Raw genomic sequence first — 11,698 nt, 5'->3', positions numbered from 1 at the left:
TATATGTCTGGAGATTTCATTAGAAAAGGACAAAGATAAATATAGCATTATTTAACTCCTATGCTAACAATTTCACAGAAGTTATGGCATACATCTTTTCCTCATATATATATATATATAGATGCTTTTTCGGTGGTATTTATTTGGCTGGCAGTTTGTATTATGTGATTTGTACTTGATATCCGAATTCCTCAGCAAGAGACACTTTCTTGGGGTAACTAAAATGTTTTACTGACAAAATAACTCAAGTTGGACTTAAAAGAATCTGCAACATTTTGCATTGTTTCAATTGATTTATCTGGTTATTGGATACTAAAGTCTTATTGTAAACATTGCTGTATATTGTAGTACACTGCTAGCCATGGTTCTTACTCTGAAGTCTGGTGTAGGTTTATTGCACCTGGCTCTTATTAAATAGTAATAGGTGGAATTCCAATAAAGCTGAGACCACCTGTTTGACTTGCACTCTTGAATATATTTTCTGAAGAGATGTACGTTTCTTTTTTGTGTATGTATGACATGTCTTCTGTTCATTTGCATAGAAAAGCTATTTTTCTATATGGATACTTTTCTCCTAGATATTGTTACAGGCTGTATACTAGAGAAATGCATTTTATCCTACAAATAGGACCATTTAACTGTCGGGATTTTTTTTTTTTTTTTTTTGCAGTCTTTTTTTCCTGCCGCGGGATCAGAATTTTGTGCGTACTGGCTTAAAAAGTAACTAGTCTGTGAAAGTGACTAAAGACTGCTGGTACCATGGGAACAACGTATGTTCCTAAGTCTTTGAATAAAATGTTTATTTTGAATAGGGAAGTTCTAACCATATCTTTTTGTATGGTTATAACATTGCTGAAGGATTACAAGTCTTTTTGTTCGGGTAGGACGTTTTACTTGGCCATTTGTGCATTAGGTTTGCTACGCTCATTCGTGAAGATATGAGGTTGATATGTCAACTTGTGGTTTTTTTTTCTGAGCTGTAATGTTAAAGAAAGTGATGGTCAGTGGATGGTTGAAAACAGGCATTATGGTCACTTGGAATGTTGGAGAACATTTTAGTGCATTTTTTAAGGGAAGTACTTTGTGACAAAACAAAGGAAGTGTTTCTGTAGGTGGAAGACACAGAACTAAATGGCCTAATAACATGCTGATGGCAAACAAATGTTCTAAAGGTACGAAGATTGGAACGGTGTGCTACAGTTTGGAGCAGACGTGGTTACACATGGCAAGGAAGTTGTAAATCTTATACGATGGTGCTGCTTGTATCTTTTGTCTTCGTTTTTGGGTCTTTTATCGGTTCCATCATTGTCTATTTTGGATATGGGTTAGCCTTGTCTTGCGAATTGTATTGTTGCAGTATTGGTTTTACCAGGGTAGAAGGCATTTACATTTGAATGTACCAAATTTAATTGGTCCAACCTGATGGAATACACCATAATGGCACCAAATACTAGACTAAGAATGTGTTTGTTTTTTTGCACTTTGTAATATCAGACTTCAATTAGGATGTAAATAGACTGATTGGGCTATTCTCATCCTGCTGTAAAATGGCAAATACGGTTGTTTTCTGTTACTATCACAAAAAGGCCACAATTAGACCTTATAACATACAATATTTTTTTTTTCATTTGAACAAAAATATTTACCCATACCCTAATTTGAGGATGACCTTTCTCTTCGCAGAATCATGAATTTAACTATGCTTTGCCCCTTAAGGCTAATGATTATCATTTATGGTGTTATAAGAAAATACTTTGGAAGATTGAGACACCAGTAAAGGGTCGAGCTCTTGGCGTTAAATATAGGATGGCAAGTTTGTACAACCGTCCTGTCAATGTACTTGACTGTTCAATCACTGATAACTCATAAGTACGCACAACCCTATTTACAGTAGGTAGAAACAAACTGTGTGTCCTGAGTGAGAATGGCCAAGGCAAAAGAACGAAGTGAGTTTGAAGTCGGCCTGGTACTGAGTGTACAAGGAACAACAATGGCATGGGTGTATCAAGAATGGGCCACCACTCAAATAACATCCAGCCAATGGCACCCCTGAGATCAAAAACAGAACCGTGAGGAAAGGGCACAACCCCAGCTACCACTACTTTTGCAGGGTAGTTGGTACAGTTGGTCAACGTAACAGCTGAGTATGATGGCACAAAATCACTTTTCTTTGGCACGGATGGGATATGGTGGCAGACGTCCCAAATCAATTTAGCTTGTCAGCGAAATCAAGAAGGTTTGATTACACCGGGCTAAGGAACACAAATTGTGGTCTTTGGACGATTGGAACATCTTTGCCTGATCAGATAAATCCTGCTTTGTGCTGTTTCACATCAATGGGTGTGACAAATATATTGTAAAAGTCATGGGATACATATGTCAACAATGCTGGCTGGTTCTTGCATTGCTATTGCATAGGAGGGTTGTGTGGTTTTTGGGGCACACATCATTTCCTTGACATGAGTATAGCGATGTTTGAATGCCTCAGTCTATACCAAAGTGGTGAATGGGCTTTTTCTGAATTAATGCTCTTTTCCACAAGACTTAAAAAGTCTTGGTATTGGGTCCAAGAACATGACGTTGAATTCAGTCACAAGATCTTTATCCATTTGAATGTTTGTGGTATGACATGGAACAAACTCTTTGAGTTTAATCAACGGCTAATTTGATCTACAATGGGATATGGTGGAGTGAACAGTATCCGTGTGCCACTCCTTCTGTACTTTGTTGGGTCAGTGCCTTGACAAATTCAGACTTTTCTGAAACCTAATGGTGGAGCAACTTGGATGACGACCCCTAGTCAAATGGCCACTCCGTATAGATTATAGAAGTGGCACAATAGCCTTGAAAGCTTCAGTGATTAGCCACAGCTAGTTATACATATATCATGTTTTAAATAGCTTTTTTTTTTTATCTAGAAGTGCTTTACTCCATGAAAATTGAGGGAATGAAATATCCTACAAACAGGAGTACAAAAAAACAATTGAAATGTACCTGGGCATTGTTATAGGATTTGTTTTACAGCAGGGAAGGTAGATTAAGAACCATTTCAAACCTATAAAATTCTAGTGGCACAACTAATATTTTTAGTCAGCCATGTCTAAAATTTAAAAAACAGTTCTAAAGTACAGTAGAATCCAACATGTATATAAAATAAAGGATCCTTATACAGTAGCTGTCTACACATAAATACCAAGAATTATGTACCTACATAGATGATACTGTTTCCTGATCTGAATTACAGGGGAAAAAAATCTGTTCATTGAATAGAGGGAAACAGCCATATTCCAAAAGCTGCAATCCCATATTGACTTATTTTTTTAACTGCAATTTTTGTTATTTTTGTAACATAAAGCTGATACCAGCTAGACATTTGTCCAGGATGTCTTCCCATTGCAAAATCAAAATGATGGGAAGAATTAAGACTGGTATTGTAAGAAACTCTTAGCTAGAAGCATTTGGTTTCCACTCTAATGCACATTTATAAGGTTTATAACCTGATCCGGAGTCCAAGCTAATTGATCATCACACGTGGGTGGGGGGGATGGGTGCTATGAACGTGCATGCTCAGAAGAGGGTCTTCCCAAAGTGCTTCTGCTCATTACATATATTATTTGGCTTTAAATAATAGCTTGAAGAAAAACTCCATGGAAAACAGAAGAAAAGGATGGGCGACTTCCAGGTAACTAGAGGGATTTGTTTTGATTGTTTTTTTTTTTTGTTTTTTTTTAATAAAAATATTCAAACCCATTATTTTATTTTTTTCTTTCAAGATTGTAATTTGTTATTACAATTAGTTTTCTTAGTCAGATCAGACCCACTTTACCAGTGTACCGGTATGTAAGGTGCCCCATGCATGGGGGAAAAAACGAAACATCAGTTTTGCAGAAATTTAAGAAAAATCAGCTTTCATGTTATCTAAATGGTTCTCCATCCAACAACTGCTCTAAATACCACTTTATAAATAATTTCTCCACATCAAGCTTAAAAACGAAAAAAAGTACTACTTGGGAGCAGCCCAAAGTTAAATACTGATCATTTCCACTATGCCTCAACTGTGTATAGCTGACTGATCCAATTTAACAGTTAATTGTGCATGAGAAATATGGTGTTACATTGTGTCTAACAACCACTTCTGCTCTTCTGGAAATCTCATAAGCAAGTGCAGTATATCAATAAATGAGGAATGTTATCAGTGCTGCTAGTAAGTCATGAGTATTTGCGTCATTGATGAACTAATATTTAGACTTTAACTTTAGATACAAAACAGGATATACTTAGATCAGTGATGGACAACACGTGGCTACAATGGCCTTCCAATCTCAAGGGTAGTACTGCACAGTACCTTTAAATTCAATAATTAAAAAAAACACCAAATCGACCTAGGTACCCACATTATCCATGCTAAATGCTTCTGACATGCACCATAATTTCACCACATTCCCCAAGTGCCATATGTACTCCAAAACGCCCCTATATGCCACATAAATGTTACTCTTACTAGCTAATTTAGTGACCTTTAGTAAAAATATTTTAGTTGCAGCTAGAGTAAAAAGAAGAAAAAAAAAAGCTTGATATAACTGTTGCAGCCCAAGACATCAAAATAATCCTCCATATTTAATGATCTTAAATGGACTCTAGCCTTAAGTGTTTGCTTAAAGGATAATTCCACTTTAACTGTATTAGGTCCACATGAATTTGCCAATAATCAATGGTGTATATGAGCTTTAATTGACCCTTTATTACTTTTATGTAATAATGTTTTACTTTTTTTTACCCTTTCCTTTGCACAGGTGCTCTCAAGCACAATCTAAATGTGTTTACAGAAGTTTTTTTAAAAAAAAAGTGAATTTTTTTAAAATTTTTTTATTGAAATCATTTTTTTCAGTTTTAACAGCATATAGGTTATGTTACAAATAGAAGTTCAAGTATTGATCACGAGGTGGTGTATGATTTCAGTGTTTGTCAAATAAAAGGTTAATGCAGCCCACCTATGTTTGGCCTTCTGTGGCCTAAGAGTGCCTAATTAGGTTGCTTTAGATAACAGACACAACCGTGGGCCACTGACTAGTTCTCTCTCACTACAAGCAGCAGTTGTTGGCTCTGTTCAAAATTCAAACACTTGCTGATGTAGCTTTGCTACATTCAGCATTGGGATGTCTGATAGAGACAAGTACTGTTTGGTGCTGCAGTTTGATATATAGGCAAACTATATTCATTGATAACTTCATGTACTTGAAGTAGTAGACACAGGAACGAAAATTGACACCTCTGGAAGGTGTATAGAGTGTGACTTCTCCGTTTGTTTTCCCAAGAGGTCTCTGAAAAATCATATTTCACACCCATGTTATGTTTATATTGCCTCCTTCACAGAAATTAAATTGTTGTCAAGTATAATTTGCATATTTCCTCAAGGTCCACGGCAGTCCTAATGACTGGGATGTATCCAAGCAATAACGCAGGGTGGGTCCCCCCCAAAAAAATGCTCATGCAAACACTGATCAATCAATGCATGTAAAATGTTATTCATCAAATGCTTGAATAATTTTCCTAAGTGTCGCTGGAAGCTACAGCACCTGCCTGTTGCTTTGCATAGATCGTTTGCTGAAGACATGCCTGTGTGCCTAGGAGGTTGCCACTGCCCCATCCCTTGTGGAATGCACCATCAGCATTTTTACCACATCACGTCCATTCCTCTTATAAGTTTGTTAAACAATTGCTCTAAACTACCTTGCCAGAGTATCTTTGGATGGAGCTTCCTGTTGCCGCAGACATTCAGGAAGTACAAAGTTGATCAGTCTCTGAATTTCTTTGCTCTTGAGAGATGAACATTAATTGTTCTGACTAGGTCTTAGGCTAGGTACACACTGAAGCATTTTCGTCCAATAATCGGGCAAATCAGCCGACATACGACCGTTTAGTTGGAAGTCGGGTGAGTGCGTATAGTGACACGATGGACTAAAGTTGTGCCGATTGTCAGCTCTCGGTTGGAAGTACCGTTTAATATTTTCTGACCAATTCACCTAACGATTATGTAGTGTGTATAATTTTACGATCGATCCACGACCAACTGCTGATGGTTCCTTGAGCTGCAACTCCTTTGGGGCGTGTTTATGTTAATTTCTGATGCCTGTACCAGTCCCACGTGGTGTGGTGTCCTCACGTCACTCCTTTTGTAATTGGGTGCTTCTAGTGGTAAAGCAATAGCAGGTGTCTTTTGCATTAATGCATATTCTTTCCCCTTCATTCCCTTCGGGTCTGTACTTGCAGTCATCTTGTCACAGTGAGCAGAAAGAGCAGTTGCTTGTCGGTCTTCAAAACTATCCATATTTTATTTTTTCACAGTTGAGAGCGAATGTAAAATGTACATGTGCTAGCGAATGTATGAAGAAAATGTGTTGCCTTCATTTTTTATTTTTTTTATGAGGTTTGGGGTGGTTACTATTGAACATGTTCTGCCCTTTATTTATATTTCTTGGGAATATTGTGACATAGTCGTTTTTAAGTGTGTACAAATTTCTAATCTTTTCTCACGACAATATAGCAGTGAAAGGTCAATTCCCGGACGGTTGGTCTTTCGTTAATCATCTAAAACGTAACTATTGTGTGTGCAATAATCGTGCGAGTGATCGGCCCTTGTTGTAGATAACCTGTCAGTCGAAAAATTCTTCAGTGTGTACCTAGCCCTAAGAGTATGCAATCTTTTCTCATTTTCATTTGTTGGCTGAAATGTCGACACTAGCTTAAGCTGTGTACACACTACACAAAGTTTAGACCAATTTGATATATCTAATGATTGTATAAACGACTGAAGTCCCGATCAGCCTGACGATTCAGATGTACACACTATACCCAATTACCTTCAGATCTCTGCTCTTCATCTGTCATAACCATCCGCTACAAGTGACGGCTGCCCTGGGTGTCAGTGGGTAAAGGAAAATGCTCAATGAACTTTGTAAGATTCAGAAGCTAAGATGTTAATTTCCACACTGCTACTTAAGAGATCAGTGTTTCAGCAAAGGCTGATTGCAGGTCAGATACCAGCTCCATACTCATATTTGTTTTAACCGCTGATACTGGCACCTGTGTCTTACGAGCAGACTCTGTGTCAAGAGTATAATTTATGCGCTGCAGTAACTTCTCCCAATGCGCTATACACTTCCTTCCTGCTCTAAATATGCTGCTGCCCTAGCTGTTAATTTATTAATTCCTGACTGTTCTCACTACGTTTCGGAGCCTGGTTAATCCATTCATTGCTGGCCTAAGTTACCTAAAATTACCTTTTGAGGGAGTGAAGATCTTCCAGTAAGAGGGGGTGTTCAGCTGAACAGAAGGGCGTGTGATGTACACAATGAGAGGCTGCATACATGTTAGGATAGATAAGCAGAGAGAAGGCTGCACAGACAAGCCGACACGTGACAAGCTGCTAAATCTGAGCCGACAGTGATTGGAACGATAATCAAACCGTACGACCAATCAAATGAAAGGATGATCAGCACTTTGGGATGACTTTCATTCATCGTGTAAGTATACATGCTCACACGATATCTGAACAAACGGTCGGATGTCGGCTGATTTGCCCAATTAGTGGACGAAAAATCTAGTGTGTACCCAGCTTCTGGCAGGATTTGTTCATTACTTTATCTGTGTACATGTTTAAAAGTGGTTATTTGCAGCATAAAGACTTAAGTACTCCTACAAACAATAGTACCTTGAGTGTGAGCCTGTTAACTAAACATTCTGATACTAGAGCCTCCAAAACAAGACTAAAGCTGGGTACACACTACAGGGTTTTTGTCCAATAATCTGCTCAACCAGCAGACATACAACCGCTCGTTCCAAAGTCGGGTCAGTGTGTGCAGTGACATGATGGTCGAAAGTCTGCCCAAATAGACAATTATCACCTCATTTGATTGGTCATACCGGTCAATTTTTTCCGATCAATCACCTAACGATCATGTAGTGTGTATGCACTCATGCTGACGATCTCAGTAGAGTTTACAGAGTCGGGCTCTTTTCAGCCGATGTTAGCACTGAATGTCAGACTGAATAAATGTAGAGAGTGCTGTAGAAGGAATAATTTATTTGTTCTGAGACAGCTTCTGTGACTCTGAAACGAAATATTCTAACGAAATTTGTTGGGGCATGTGGATAGCTACATCAAGGCGGTTTTAATCAGTGTGACAGTAGTGAATGAATGAATATTGTGATGTCATTCTCCGGACTAGAGAACCAGACAAAGGACCAGATGAAGAGCACAGATCTGAAGGTAAATCGTGTCAGTGTGTATGCATGAATCATCAGACTGATCGGACCTTCAGTTGTAGGTATAATTGTTTCAGATAGCAGGTCGTCTGAACAATTCTTCAGTGTGTACCCAGCTTAAGACAATGTTACACAAAAGACTTAATTCAAGGACAAATTAATTTCACTGCTTGAAAGAAGCTTCCCATCAGATCATTAGATGGCAGTCTTTTATTATTATAATTTATTTATATAGCGCCACGAATTCAGCAGCGCTGTACAGAGAACTCTCTCACATCAGTCCCTGCCCCATTGGGGCTTACAGTCTAAATTCCCTAACACAGACAGACAGTCTTGTGTCCAAGAACACGTTAAGGGCCAGACCCATCTGTTCACCTTGAAGGAAATCCAGGTCCTGGGTGGGGATAAATTTGCCCTCACTGGTTTGGTCAATCTGACTTTGCACAAAAGTATAAATTGGGCCTGGCCAACTATAGCTCTCCAGTTGTTGTGAAACTACAAGCAACAGCATGCCAGATAGCCAGACTTGTAGTTTCACAACATCTGGAGAGCCACAAGTTGGCCAGGCCTGGTATAAATGGTTTTGACTTGACATCATCAGATCTGAAGGGGCAACAAACTTTTTCACTAACTGTTGAAATACCTCCTTGTGTAATGGCCACTCCCCCTGGGTGCATTTGATGCTGATTGAACTATCAGAAGGATAGTCGTGCTTAAGAAAAACATTCTTAATAGCCTGAGACAATCCCTTGTTGAAGTTTGTTGTGAAAATTCAGCATCTGTCTTAAGAAATTTAGTGTTCACATGTCCTTTCTCTGACACTGTCTAACGCTGTGTCTATTTCTATTCCCAGAAACGTCAACTGAGCGGATACTAGTCTGCCTGTTTTATGATCCAGCCACGATCCTGTACATAAGATGTTTTTGAGTGTATTGTGTGCTATGTTCTAATTTCCCTGTTACCGTATTTTCCAGATAAGGCCAAACTGCAGTTCTCTTTTTGAGAGCAGCCATAGAAACCACTGATACTTTGGTAAAGGTTGTGGGAGATATCAAGAGCTCAAATTTACAGACTTCATGCCTGATTCATTAAGGAAAGTTAAGTAAAAGTAAGCAAGGCAAAACAATGTTGCAGTGGAGGGGGAGATAAATTTAAAATGTGATGGCAGATTCCTAGTTGGGGTAGGGCATGTCCTAGATCAACCTTAAATTTCATTGTAGAAATTAGCTATCAAGTATTTGTGCGCTACATGAAAAAACAGCGAGTATTTTCTTTATGTGCAAAATAATAAACTAATTTGCACCCCTTGCATTGCAACATGGTTTTGTCCAGCACACTTGAGTAAGAAAACTTACTAAGTTTTGCTTAAATGTCCTTAATGAATCAGGCCCCAGGACAATATCTTCAGGTCTTTTGAAAATTTTGTTTGGAACATAAAATAGAAAATGGTCATCATCCCGGTGGCAAATTATGTAATGTGCCTTTTGTGACCAAAATTGATCATGTTATCCAATTTGGCACCAAACAGAAAACCAGCTTCACAAAGAAGTATATTTAAGTGTTTTTTTTGTTTTGTTTTGTTTTTACTTTTTTTTTATTGTTTGATCTGCTGCCCAAGTACGCAGACAAAGGGGTCCTCTGGCCACCGCTGTTCAAGCTACACTTTTTAGTTAGAAAGTGTGATTGTATCCAGTGATGGTTCACAGAATCAATTCCTGTTTTCATGATTACTATACTCTAAAAAATGTTGTCTAGTTTTCATTGAATATTCTTATATAGATTACCCATCCAGATTCTGAGTGCCCGGAAGATCAAAGCATTTCTAAATCTAATTATCATCTCGAAGGCGATGTGAAGCTTTTTAAAACCTTTTCTTATTCATTGGCATTCTTAGTGGCTATTCCATCTCCACCTTGATTAAGCCATCCAACCAGTGAAATGCGAGTTGGCATCTTTGTTGGCTGTACTTTAAATATCCTTATGCCAGAATAAGAGGAACTTAGAAATAATGGCAGCTGTATGAAAGCATAGGAGGTTAGGTTAACACAGCTCCTAGTAAGCCCCAAGTTAGAGTGGAGTACTTAGCAGGTAGTCAGAAAATCACTTCCCATTATCAAGTGGACACAGATATACAACTTTCATTCAGCCAGCTCTAACAAGAGCATACAATTAGATACAGTTGTGGACACTATGGGGGGGGGGGGAGGTGGGCATTCAATTGTTAGCAAGTTTTTATTCCACCAGCGTTAAAATGACAACGCGGTCAAAAAAAAAACCAACATCCTGATGTGAATGAGTTCTCTGTACAGCGCTGCGGAATCAGTGGCGCTATATAAATAAATGGTGATGATGATCCTGATCCTACCAATTGAATACCCTCCTACCTGGAGATTCTATACAAAGTAGCCTGAAATGTATCCTTGGTGAACAATATGAGCAGCAGTAAATCAAAATAAAGAGCGAGACAGGCAGACCGTAACTTCAATATAGGGAAAGTTCCTAATTATATAGAAGGGAATGTAAATCCCAACAAAAAAAAAACTGACCTTCCTTATTGTTATGCCTGAATATTGGCTTAAAACCTCAAGAAATATAAGAGTTCATGTAATTTTAATCCACATTTTTCTATTTATTCCATTATCTTTTATATATTGCTGTGACTATATTTAAGAAAAACAGCTTAATTTTTTAGCTAAACAACTAAAATATACATTCAAAAACAATAAAATAGAAAACAAGGGAGATTTCAGTACACCACCTTGAACAAACCTCTTTTTTTCTTTTCGTCTTTATCACTAATCAAAACCGTTTAGTGCTTGCACCAGGCACCTAACAAATTAGAAATATCTCCAAACTGTAATACAGGGTAAAGTAATTTTCCGAATTTGGTGCGACGAAAAAAAATCCCACCCACCCCTTTTTAAACTGGATCTCCATCTTCTAATATAGCAGTTTTTGCAGAAAGATGGGCAACTGCAACATCAACTTTGGGTACTGAGGCCAACTTCGTTGTTACACTTTCTTCAAACTGATGCATACTATCCAGTCTTTTTTAAAATTTGATTGCTGCTTTTCCAATTGATCCTATTTCTTATCTAGGAGATCTCTAGTCACACAGTGTATAACGAACACTCTACATTTATGTTGCTTTTTCCCCAAAAAGCATCCTGTAAGTAAGATAGGACTGACATATCCTGTATTCCCATGGACTTAATTATATGTTCAGAATCTATCATCTCAGGGAAGGAGGGATAACTAAAAAATGGACCTAGAAGATTTAACCGTAACGTGAGCTTTCCCCAAAGGGACCTACACGAAGAAAGCTCTTGTGTACTATCCAAGTCTATACACATGAGACCTGGTCCTTGTCCTTGTAACCCCCTGTCATACTTTAAGCTCTTTTTTATTTATTTTTTTAATACTTATTTCATCA

At 38.0% G+C, this 11,698-nt stretch overlaps 1 protein-coding gene across 1 annotated transcript in view; it reads left to right on the top strand.

Annotated features, from left to right (window-relative positions):
* CDH17 (cadherin 17) overlaps positions 1–11,698 on the top strand; it is a 322,180-nt gene that overhangs the window by 266,468 nt on the left and 44,014 nt on the right. The window lies entirely within an intron of this gene.

Source organism: Mixophyes fleayi, chromosome 5 (genome assembly GCF_038048845.1).
Source record: "Mixophyes fleayi isolate aMixFle1 chromosome 5, aMixFle1.hap1, whole genome shotgun sequence".
Classification (NCBI taxonomy): domain Eukaryota; kingdom Metazoa; phylum Chordata; class Amphibia; order Anura; family Limnodynastidae; genus Mixophyes; species Mixophyes fleayi.
The sequence above is the reverse complement of the archived record's forward strand: the minus strand, read 5'-3'. Positions and strand labels throughout refer to the sequence as shown.